This window comes from Halichoerus grypus, chromosome 10, assembly GCF_964656455.1.
Source record: "Halichoerus grypus chromosome 10, mHalGry1.hap1.1, whole genome shotgun sequence".
Taxonomy (NCBI): domain Eukaryota; kingdom Metazoa; phylum Chordata; class Mammalia; order Carnivora; family Phocidae; genus Halichoerus; species Halichoerus grypus.
In genome coordinates this window covers 44,288,820-44,299,217 of record NC_135721.1, presented here as the reverse complement: position 1 = coordinate 44,299,217, position 10,398 = coordinate 44,288,820, and the positions used below count along the sequence as shown (strand labels likewise).

The following is a 10,398-nucleotide window of genomic DNA, read 5'->3' as shown; positions in this document are numbered from 1 at the left end:
TCTGATTTAACCTCTGAAATATCTCTCAGAGTCCTACTCTTCTCTCCATCTTCACCAATACCACTGTAGTCCAGGTCAGTCCTATTTCTTGCCTGCACTGCTGCTTTGAATATCCATCTTGTCCACTTGCCTTCACTCCAGCTCTCCTCTTATCTGTCTCTTGCTCTGTAGCCAATGTTATAAAAATACCCACCTGACCATGATTATCCCATCCTAAATGGGATAAAAGCAACAAGTTCTTAACATGTCCTATGTGGTGATTATTAAACATGGCCACGAATACTTTGACGTCCTCCCATCAAGAGCTGGAGTCTATATTCCCTGCCCTTGAATCTGGGTGAACTTGTGATTGCTTCATCTAATAGAATACATTACAGTTGACACTATGTAACTTTCAAGACTAGGTCATATAACCTTATGCAGCTTTCTTGTTGGTAGAACAATTGCTTCTAGAGTACTAGGGTGACATGTAAGAAATTGGACAATTCTATGACTGCTATACTAGAGAGCCCACATTTAGACAACCATTTGACAGCCCCAGCTCAGCCATTCTTCAGCCGTACAAGTTCAGATGCTAGATATGGGAACAAAGAAACTGTCTTCAAAGTGGATCCTCCAGGCCTAGCCATTTCAGCCTTCATCCATTCAGCTCATCCCAGGTGTACGATAGCAGAGGAAGGCCATTCTCATTGTGCCCTTTTTGAATCACTGATACACAATATCTACAAACATAATAAAATGGTTATTGACTTAGGCCATAAGTTATGGGGTGGTTTGTTACTTTGTAATAGGTAACTGAAACATCATGAAAGTCTCTGTAAGACAAGCTCTTATCAAGCTATCCTGCCTCATCCAATATCACGTTCCTCTTCATTCTCCCCTCTCTAGATATAAAGGCTATCCTTCTGCCTCTTTAATTCGGAATGCTCCTTTGCACCATGGAGCCACTGAACATGTGTCTCTAAATCTTCAGAACACTCATATCTCAAGTCAAAAAGCACTTCCTTATAAAAACTTTCCCATACCTCTCTCACTAGGTCATATCTCAAAACTGTAGTCTTTAATAAGTCATGAACCTCCCTTTAGCTCTTGTCAAAATTATAATTTTATATTTGTGTGTCTGATTTCTGGATTAATGTATATTTCCCTATTCAACATTTATCTTCAAGAAGGAAGAGATTATGCCTACTTGTGTTGAACATTGGGTACTCATTGTTCAAAATCCCCTATAACTATTATAGAGCCATACACGTTAGGTACTCAGTAAAGATTTCATTCCTGGCATATGAAGCGTTAAGCAGTTTTCAGAGGGAAGTACATGTTTGCCAGTTCTAGGAGGGGAATTTGGAAAGGAAAAGAGAATAGTACATGTGTGAGTTCTTGATCCTATTTATCACATTTATTCTGCCAGTCTCTTTGGAAAGCAAACATACTAAGGTTGAAGAATAAAGGAACACTAATGCTTATCCTTTTCCAATTCTAATTACTTTCACATTTTAAGACAATGAGCTGTTTTGGATGTTCAGGGAATCAAAAAATGAAAATTATGTTCATTGGATCCTTACTTGCTGCCATCTCAAGTAATCCTTTCATCAGTCCCCAAAGGGATTATCTCTATTTTACAGATGAGTGAACAGACTCAGAAAAGTAGATAGCCTGCCCATTGAGGGCTGATCAAGTGGCAGAGCTAAAATTTTTTCAACAGTCATTTTCTTTTTTCTGGGCTATAATGGCTCCAAATCAAGAGGCTAGCAAAGAGAGGAAGAGTGTTTTCATGTAGTTGAGAGAAACAAATACAGGACTTTTGCCCCAGAACTACTGTGCCATTCTCATCTCCCATAGCTCTGTAACAAAGTCAGAAAAGAATTGGGGGAAAAATGAAGTGAATAATGGTATTCACTGATTATAAAATGAACTAAATCTGATACTTCTACAGAATTACTTCCATAAGTAAATCTAATGACATCACCGTTCTATGAACGCAAATGTAGTGAAGAAAAAAATGCCCTTAAATTTGAGTGTTGTGTAATGGAAAATGTTACCACTGATACATGTACATCAGATAAGTTATTTGCAAGTTAAATTACAAGTTAATTCTAACTGAAATATCCCTGAAAACAATCAAAAGAAAAACAAATCTGATAAAAATCTGAAGGTAGTAGAGAACAAAAAATGAGTCTTGTCAATACAGCATAAGTGAAGCTAAATTTGGGGGAATTATTTGCTTTTATTAATGTATTTTAACCGCTAAGAGTGCCCTACAGCTAGAGCATGAGGAAGAGAAGATCTGTCTTGGGTCACTAAAACTATGCTAGATGAAAGTCTGGCAGATTCTTTGCTTTTGCCTAGAAACTGGAAACTGGCTAAAGGATGTACCTATATCTAGCTGTTTTCTGGCTGTAATTCTGAGAAGAGGATTAGAATAATGCCAAATGCATGGAGAGAGAAGCCAAGGGCAAGCCACACAATTTCTTTTGGCCACTATAGGGTCTGGATAGATTTCTCTCTCATTTTCTCTCTCTCTCTGCTGGAAGATGAGTAAACAGGAAAAGTCAGTGTGCAGAAAGACTGCATTATAAGGGAAAGGAGAATAATTCTGAAGATTAAGAGGAGTAGCTGTAAATATGATTACAGAGTATTTTAGAGAACAGTTTAATATTGTCAACAGAATGCAAGAACACATGCCCTCAGTGATATAGGAACAAAAAGTAAATTTAAAAAATTTAGGATTAAAACAAAAACAGGAAAAAAAGGAAAACTAGGTATTTTGCATATATTTATTAACCATTTGTATTCCTTTTATGTTGGAACTATCAAACCAAAATACCTTTACGTTTCCTTCTATTGAAGTATTTTTTTTTCTGTCATTGTTATTAATGATACTCATTTTTTGGTTGTTAAATAACTTTTTATATTACACTAATGTAAATTATAAAAATGAAAAATGGTAACCTATCTTAAACCTATAAGTAAAGAAAACCACTGTTAATATTGGGGGTGTATTTTTCAGGGCCAGAAAACTGAAATTATCTAAAAATAATATAGGAAAAATGTCTAAAGTCTGAATTACAGGGTGCTCCAATATTCACAGATCAGGAAGATAAGAAACTAAAGAGGGCAGAAAGCAAGAAGCCAGTGAGGAAAAAAGAGAATAAAGGAGATATATACTCAACATAAATGCCTTCACTTTTTGTCTAGTTGTGTACAAATCTTAAACTGTCTAAATTGTGGTAGCTTTGTAGTAAGTTTTGCTAACAGGTAGAGTAAGCTGTCTTACCATATTTGTATTGCTCAAGACTGCTTTAGCCATTCTTGGCCTTTGCATTTCTCTATGCAAGAAATTCCTTCAGAGTTTGATATTTAGCTGAACCTATATTTTAAGTGGTAGAAGTAAGCACATTCTTTCTATCATACCACAAATGTTGCTACATCCTTAGCCATTCAATCTTGTTTGTAGCCCCCCTGTTTCCTCTTCCTTTGCAGACTGGTCTTAATGTCAGCTAGCTAGCACAATTATTCCTTTAGAGAATCAAAGATACCAATTATCAGATCAACTAAAGGTGTCATATTTCTTCATAAGTACTTTAATAACCTTATATCTGCTAAATAAAAAAGAAGGTCAGCCAAAACATTTAAATATAACTCTGTTGCCCATAGTAAAGAACTGGAACTGAACAGAGATTATTAATAAGTCTCTAAAGGCATAATTAATTGCTTAATTTAACGGCCCCCATTAATTATCAGACCATAAGCATAGCTGAAATTACAGCCTAAGTTTGAATCTCCATAGACAACTTTGCCTTCATCTTATTTCAAGACTCCTAAATTACTGACTTGAGACTTTCTTGATTAGAATATGGGCAAAATCAGAAGTTAGATTAAAAAATTTCTAAGATGTAGCATGGTAACAGTTTCAAGGAAATATGTGAAAGAATATTTTTTAACTTTTTTGAGATAATTGTTTATTCACATGCAGTTGTAGGAAATACTACAGATTCTGTGTACTCTTTACTCAGTTTCTCACAGTGGCAACATATCGCAAAATTTTAGAACAAAGTCACAATCAGGGTATTGATATTAATACAGTCAAGATTCTGTTACCAGTAGGATATCTGGTATTGCCTTTTTATAATGACAATTCTCTACCTTCCATACCCACTCACCCAGTCTGAACCTGTAGCAGTCATTAATATATTTTCTCTATTTCTGTATCGTCATTTTTTAAAAAGATTTTATTTATTTATTTGACAGAGAGAGGCACAGCGAGGGAGGGAACACAAGCAGGGGGAGTGGGAGAGGGAAAAGCAGGCTTCCCGCGGAGCAGGGAGCCCGATGCGGGGCTCGATCCCAGGACCCTGGGATCATGACCTGAGCCGAAGGCAGACACTTAATGACTGAGCCACTCAGGCGCCCCTCTGTATCATCATTTTTATATTTTTCTCATTTCAAGAATGTTATATAGGTGAAATTATACAGTACATATTTACATACATATATGTGTATATGTAACATGTATGTTTATATATATTTACATATACACATATAATAAGTACAGTATATAACCTTTAGATTGGCTTTTTTTTACATGGCATAATGGCCAACAGATTCATCCAAGCTATTGTGTCTTTGCCCATTTTCTAATTGGATTGTTTTTGTTTATTTTACTGTTGAGTTTTGAAAGTTCTTTACACATTTTAGATACAAGTTCTTGTTGAACGTGTGGTTTGCAAATACTGTCATCCAATCTGTAGCTTGTCAATTCATCCTCTTCATAGGATCTTTCACAGAACAAACATTTTTAATTTTGATGAGGTCTACAGTGTCTTTTTAACTGAGGGACATGACAAGATTCTGTTTCTTGGAGATTTCCTGCAGTATTATGTTTATCAGGTTCCATAAGGTTCAAGAGTATAAGCATGTTGCTGTCATTTCTAGTAAACAAAATCTCTAAGCTGAAGGACATGTAGTGGTTCCCGTGATTTATCCTTGAGAAAAGTTGTCTGCACTTGTTAATTATAAACCTGAAAATGATGAATTAATCCTTTACATTATTTGGTTGTCTCAGCCAAGTTATGAATGGTAGATAAGATTCTAACATGTATGGTGCATCCAATGATCAGCTTTTCCATTTTCCCTTGCATACTGCCATGATCTAGGTAATACACTTGAGTGTGAGAAAACTGGAGTTTGTCTCTAAGAGTACGCCAAAAAAAGTAAGAGAGCACTTCTTAGATCCTTATGAAAGTACTGTCTGTATACAATGTTGAATTCCCACTATGCATATAAATAGATATTGTGAGTCTAGGTGCATGGGTATGCCAAAGATTGCTTGTTAGGACTGGCAACTTAATTTGTTGGGCCCGGTGCAAATGAAGATGTGGGGCTCCTTATTCAAAAATAAAAAATTCAAGATAATGACAGCAGTTGGAAACCAAGCTCAAGGCACTTCTCAGCACAAGGATTTGTGCCCCTGCACAGGCTGCATGCTCATGGAGCTGTACCCTAATGCTAAACATAGATCCTCTACTGTAAAATAAACATTTGCCTCAGGGATTGACAGTAGGATGATATTAGGGTTGGCACTACAGGGAAGTAAATTCTTATACAGATTGGTAACCTCACCCATTTGCCTATTTGACAGGCAGAAGTAACATTTTTAGAGATAACACAGAGGATAGTAAGTCCTTTCTGGAGGTATAAAGACAGCGAGTATGGGAGTAGTTTTCAGAAAAGCATAGCCAGTTTATTTGAGACTTTCAAAAGTTTGTGTATACATCCCACATGTGGGCCATCTTTGCCTCAGAGACTATGTGGGACAGACTTAAGGTCTAACATACCAGCAGAAGCAGTATCAGAAAGTGGGTAATCAATCTGTATCATCAAATGGCTGGGGATTCTTCTGGGATTTCCAGAAAGAAACACATTTACAGGGACCTCATATAGATAACAAATCTCCCACCATTCTGACTACTTGAGTGGCTTAAGGAAACAGAAAAGGATGTGATAAAGGAGTTTGAAGAGTGATTGCAATTGCTTCTGCTAAGACAGTATAATTACCTCAAGGAAGAGGTGACAGAATGGTGGTAGGATTAGTGATTGAATTATTGCTCATTTGTCCACTAGGAAAGGGATCCTTTGTCCCTTTATTTGTACAGATATTTTCCCTTTAGAAGATAGTGGTAATTGTGGACACAGAGGATATACTATTTCTTTGGATGACCCTCATTTAGGAAAAAGGCATCATCCTGTTTACTTTTTCCATGTGATTGAGCAAATGCTGGGCAATTAGTTTTCCAAGAGTCCTTTTCCTTACAATATTGCCAAATGCCCTTACCTGTTTTTCAATAACTTTTATTTCATGAGTTATCTAATTGTTTAATTTAGAGAGCCATTAGTTTTACCTGGAGTTTTCCCTTTCTTTGATCACTTCTATCCTCAAATGTTCTGTTAACTCCTGCTACTTACTTACTTGAAGAAGCAGAAGGCCGGGTGATGTTCTGTTTTTTAATGATTCCATTTATTGAAAGTTTTTGAACATTTGTACAAAAATTGGAGAGGACAGTGGGAATGTCTTTTCTCTCTTCTAGACCTGAATATTCCTTACAAATTTGGGATAGACCAGAGGGCCCCCAAATCAGGAACAGATTCTGTTTGTAAGTTTAGATTTTGGACCAATTATTACTAGCAGTTAAGACCTTCTGATCAGAGCAAGGGAGTCTTGTCCTATTTTAATTCATATATATATATATTTTTTCACCTAATGCTAGACCAGGTTGGACTAAATCTTCTTTAGGTATATTTAGTTGGTTTTGTCTATCCAAGTTTTAGCCCCATGGGCTGACTTAATTTGGTTCTGCCTTATGCCTTTGAGATAAGAATAGTTATAATGGAAATCAGCAGAAGCAGCCATCTTGGAAATGCACAGCCTCAAGCTTGCAAAGCTTGCAATCCTGCTAGGAATGCTGTAGTTGGATTTTAATAGATGGGCATGAGATAGGAGATATGGGACGGCCCTTCTAAATAGCATATGGCTGGATTCTTTTAAATCTTGACTTGAAAATCTCCAATTTTGTTCAAAGAGCCAAAAAACATGAGTAAGTTAAAGCTAAATTTGATATTGAATTTGATGATTCTGATGTTAGCTACCATGGTATAAAATCCATGTTTTCCTAATATCACTTCTTGCATATGTTTTTTGAAATTAAGGTAATAATACTAGTTGTGATCATAATTTATAGAATTAAGCATTTCAGAGTCTTCAGGTAAATATAATTTCAAGACTGACTTGACAAGTATGGGTCCATTAGATAGATAACAATAATGTTAACAAATATATAGTATGAAATCATGATACCTTGGGGTGCCTGGGTGGCTCATTTGGTTAAGTGTCCGACTCTTGATTTCAGCTCAGGTCATGATTTCAGGGTCCTGGGATTGAGCCCCCATCAGGGTCCATACTCAGTGCAGAGTCTGCTTGAGGATTCTCTCTCTCACTCTCCCTCTGACCCTCCCCCTGCTCGAGTTCTCTCTCTCTCTCTCTCACATAAAAAAATAAATCTTTTTTAAAAAGTCATTTTACCCCAATCTCTTAGAAACAAATTCAAAGTCATATTTGTGAATAGTAGAAGTATATTTGTTATCCTGAAAGAAAAGCTGGACAAGTGCTTTATGGAAAAAAAAAATAAATCTTTATAAATAAACTGAAAAATACTAGATTTTCAGCTATGGAAAGATATGCTGTTATACATGTAAACTATCTCCACACAGATCTATAGAATCAACACAATTATATAAAAATATGAAATGATTTTTCATGGGACTTAATATGATTTGTAAATAAATATGGAAATTCAAAGGGCCAAGAATAACTATGATATCCTGAAGAACAAAGACTGAGACTTGCCCTGCCAAACATGATGACATACAACACTATGATAAACTATAATAATTAAGGCAGAGGAAGAGATAAATAGACCAATATAACAGAATTTAGTGCCAAAGCACATTTATGGTAAGTGAGAATGGTGTTATACAGATACATCATAGTTCTAGGATAACTCATTATCCATTAAAAAAAAAAAAAAAAAAACAGTTTCAGTTCCATATTTGATTTAAATGTGTAAAACAAAACTTTAAAACTTTTATCTGGAAATATTATAGGAGACTATTATGACTGGAATAATGATGAAAGGTGATTCTTCTATCCAATAAAATAAAGGTAAATGGTAGATACTCTGACCCAAATAGAGGACATCCCAGATTTGGCTTTAATACTTGCCTGCAAATTTTACAAATGGTATAAAAGAGGAGCATAGTTGCTTTCTGAGCTTCATGAAAAGAGAAGCAAAGATTTTATATACCTCTAATACTCCTGTTCCCAAGTGTGTTTTGATTTTGAAAACTTCACCAAGTCCCTGTTTTACTAATGCAGATGAGGATGAAGATTTCCTAATGGAGGAATATTTAACTACACATTCTAATCTTGTCAAAAGACCTTTTTTAAAGAGTATCTTTATAAGAATAGTGGCTAAAAATATGTCCAAACCTGGTGTATGTCAAGACTGCGGGATATCAGAGAAGAAACAATGGTAAACACCACTGATTTGGAGGCACTTTGAATTTTGGTCTTTTCCCCTGATCTGCCTGATCCTATTCACTTTTCAGAGTCCTCAAATAGCTGCTTCCTGCATTCCGTTTAGATTTTATAGTTGCATTTAGTGGAAGAGATAGGATGGAGTGTACTTACTCTATGCTACCTGTAATGAGGTGTATTTTTTTAAAGATTTTATTTATTTATTTGAGAGAGTGAGAGTGAGAGGGAGAAGCAGACTCCCCACTTAGCAGAGAGCTTGATGCAGGGCTTGATCCCAGGACCCTGAGATCATGACCTGAGCTGAAGGCAGACGCTCAACCGACTGAGCCACTCAGGTGCCCCAGAGGTGTATTTTTTTATAGCTTTGATAATTGGAATTTTGTTTCATTGGTTTATGGAGCATAGAAAAGAAATTAATTTTTGTTTATTTAACTTATATCCAACACCTTGCTAACCTCTTTATTCATTTTAATATTTATAAAACATTTGGGGTTTTTCTCTGTACACAATCATATTATCTACAACAATTACAGTTTAATTTCATCCTTTCTTTTCTTTAATACATTTTTTTAATTATGTTCAGTTAGCCACTGTATAGTACATCATTAGTTTTTGATGTAGTGTTCAGTGATTCATTAGTTGCATATAACACCCAGTGCTCATCACAACACATGCCCTCCTTAATACCCATCACCCGCTACCCCCTTCCTCTGTATAACCCTCAGATTGTTTCCCGGAGTCCATAATCTCTCATGGTTCGTCTCCCTCTCTGATTTCTCCTCTTTCAGTTCTCCCTCGCTTCCCCTATGGTCCTCCGCGCTATTGCTTATGTTCCACATATGAGTGAAACCATATGATAATTGTCTCTCTCTGCTTGACTTATTTCACTTAGCATAAAAATATGGAACGCTTTATGAATTTGCATGTCATCCTTGTGCAGGGGCCATGTTAATCTTCTCTGTATCGTTCCAATTTTAGTATATGTGCTGCTGAAGCAAGCACTAATTTTATCCTTTCCTATCTTTATATCTCCTTTTATTTTCCTTTTTCTTATTTTACTGCATAATCAAGGACTTTAGAATAATGTTGAAACAGTGATACTGGGCATCACTGTCATATTTGATTTGAAAATGAATACCTATAATATTTTACCACTAAGTGTAATATTTGCTATATTTTTTATTCTTGATTTATTAAAGGTTTGTTGTATTATGAATGGGTTTTTAATTTTCTCAAATGAGTGTTCTGTATCAGTTGAGACCATCACTTGTTTTTTCTACATTCAGTTAACATAGTTAAATAGTGAATTCAACAATAGGTTTCTAATATCAAACCAACCTAGAATTCCTAAAATATAAACATTTTGACATGATTTATTATATTTTCATATATTTTGCTTGGATTCATGCAGTATTTTGTTTAGGATTTTTTTTTAATCTAGGTCATTGAATAGGTTGACCTGAAATTTTATTTTATAATTCTTATCTATTTTTTATTTTACAATTATGTTAGTATTATAAAATGAACCAAAGAGTGTTCTTCAGTGTCTGTTACTTGGACACTTCTGAGGGAGACTGAAATCATCTCTTACTCTCATATTGTATGGTACTTACCTATAAAACCGCCTGGGTCTAGAGTTTTCTTTGTGGGAAGGATTAACTGATTCATTTTTTAATGTTCTAGTATTATTCAAGTTTTCTGTTTATCTTAGAGTCAATATGTCAGGGTATTTTCTAGGTGCTTCTAGGAAGTTTTCAATTATAAGAGCATGAAGTCATCTATATTATCTTTATAATTTCTACTGC

The 10,398-nt window shown here is 35.3% G+C and overlaps 1 non-coding gene across 1 annotated transcript; it reads right to left on the bottom strand.

Annotated features, from left to right (window-relative positions):
- Positions 1 to 9,488: 9,488 nt before the first annotated feature.
- Positions 9,489 to 9,595, bottom strand: LOC118518894 (U6 spliceosomal RNA). Its single transcript, XR_004908914.1, has one exon. It is a non-coding gene; the product is annotated as a U6 spliceosomal RNA (small nuclear RNA).
- Between the last annotated feature and the right edge of the window lie 803 nt (positions 9,596 to 10,398).